The sequence below is a fragment of the Peromyscus californicus genome, unplaced genomic scaffold (genome assembly GCF_007827085.1).
Source record: "Peromyscus californicus insignis strain IS unplaced genomic scaffold, ASM782708v3 Scaffold_17__1_contigs__length_78620276, whole genome shotgun sequence".
Taxonomy (NCBI): domain Eukaryota; kingdom Metazoa; phylum Chordata; class Mammalia; order Rodentia; family Cricetidae; genus Peromyscus; species Peromyscus californicus.
The window spans coordinates 73,751,541-73,753,701 of record NW_026294469.1 but is presented as its reverse complement, the minus strand read 5'-3'; the positions used below and the strand labels follow the sequence as shown (position 1 = coordinate 73,753,701).

At 42.1% G+C, this 2,161-nt stretch overlaps 1 non-coding gene across 1 annotated transcript; it reads right to left on the bottom strand.

The window, feature by feature from the left end:
• Nucleotides 1-1,173: 1,173 nt before the first annotated feature.
• On the bottom strand, nt 1,174-1,246 carry Trnak-cuu (transfer RNA lysine (anticodon CUU)). The gene has a single exon. It is a non-coding gene; the product is annotated as a tRNA-Lys (tRNA).
• Between the last annotated feature and the right edge of the window lie 915 nt (nt 1,247-2,161).

The window sequence follows — 2,161 nt, the reverse complement described above, 5'->3', positions numbered from 1 at the left end:
CCCAGCTATGATGCAATATGAACCACAGCATGAACTACATGCACGGCATGATAACCCCAAGGGTACAGGAGTGGCACACACACCCAGGAAGTAACCAACTCTTCTCTAACTGGACTTGAGACCTTCTCAGCAAGAGGGAAACCATGCCTGGCTCTACTCAGTGCTAGTGAAGTCGTGGTTATTACAGGAGAATCTGCAAACTGTAATCGACTAAGCTATTCAAAGTATATGTTCTTCCCCCACCCCCTTTGGCTTATTGATACAAGGTTTCTCTGTGTAGCCCAGGCTGATCTGGAACTCACAGAGATCTGCCTATCTCTGTTTTCCAAGTGCTGGGATTAAAGGCATGTGTCACCACCTCTCAGCTCTAAATATTTGTTCTCATATAAACAAGTACATATAGTCCTTACCCCTCATGCAGGAAAATTCTCCTTGCTATAAATGAGACCACTACAGAAAATAACCAATAAAAATGCAGAGTAGTACAACTAAATACCAGTGGATAAATCTACCAAACAATTCCTCTCACCTAAGGATCAGGGAACATTTCATGAGAGAGTTGTAAGAGCCAGAGGATACAAGATCAACTCAAAAAAGTCAGTAGCCCTCCTATACACAAATGATAAAAGGGCTGAGAAAGAAATCAGAGAAACATCACCCTTTACAATAGCCACAAATAATATAAAATATCTTGGGGTGACACTAACTAAACAAGTGAAGGACCTATATGATAAGAACTTTAAGTCTCTAAAAAAAGAAACTGAAGAAGATATCAGTGCTGTGGGATGGTCTGTATGTTAAATGTGTTGCTGATTGGTCAATAAATAAATCACTGATTGGTCAGTGGCCAGGCAGGAAGTATAGGCGGGACAAGGAGGAGAAAAAACTGGAAAGTGGAAGGCTGAGTCAGAGAGACACTGCCAGCCACCATGATGACAAACAGCATGGGAAGATGCCGGTAAGCCACGAGCCATGTGGCAAGGTATAGATTAATGGAAATGGATTAATTTAAGCTGTAAGAACAGTTAACAAGAAGCCTGCCACGGCCATACAGTTTGTAACCAATATAAGTCTCTGTGTTTACTTGGTCGGGTTTGAGCGGCTGTGGGACTGGCAGGTGAGAGAGATTTGTCCTGACTGTGGATCAGGCAGGAAAACTCTAGCTACAAATGGCGCCCAACATGGGGCTCGAACCCACGACCCTGAGATTAAGAGTCTCATGCTCTACCGACTGAGCTAGCCGGGCCCTCTAACACAAGACAATGATGAGACTGATAAATTATTGATAGGAAATGTGCTGGAGGCCTCAGAATTTCATAAAAAACATCATGTCAATAGTAAAGGTTTAAAAAAAGATTTTTCCATAACCTGGCAACAAGCCAAAAAAATAGTAAAGAAATGTCATACTTGTTCCTTCTACAATCAAACGCCATTACCAACAGGATGTAACCCAAAGGGTACTCAAAGAAATGAAATCTGACAGATGGACGTGTTTCACTTTACAGAATTTGAAAAACTGAAATATGTACATCACACTATCGATACTTATTCAGGATTTCAGTGGGCAACTGCTTTGAGAGAGAGATTTGTCCTGACTGTGAATCAGGCAGGAAAACTCTAGCTACATATCAGAAAATGGAAAGATCTCCCATGTTCATGGATAGACAGGATTAACATAGTAAAAATGGCAATCTTACCAAAAGCAATCTACAGATTCAATGCAATCCCCATCAAAATACTAACACAATTCTTCACAGACCTGGAAAGAACAACACTCAATTTCATATGGAAAAACAAAAATCCCAGGATAGCTAAAAGAATCCTGTACAATAAAGCAACCTCTGGAGGCATCACCATCCCTGACTGTAGCTAGAGTTTTCCTGCCTGGACCACAGTCAGGACAAATCTCTGTCACCCACCAGTCCCACAGACCCTCAGACCCAACCAAGTAAACACAGAGACTTATATTGCTTACAAACTGCATGGGTGTGGCAGACTTCTTGCTAACTGTTCTTATATCTTAAATTAATCCATTTCTATAAATCTATACCTTGCCACGTGGCTCGTGGCTTACCGGCATCTTCACATGCTGCTAGTCATGGCCACGGCTGGCAGTGTCTCCCTCAGCCTTCTGCTTCCCAGAATTCTCCTCTCTCCTTGT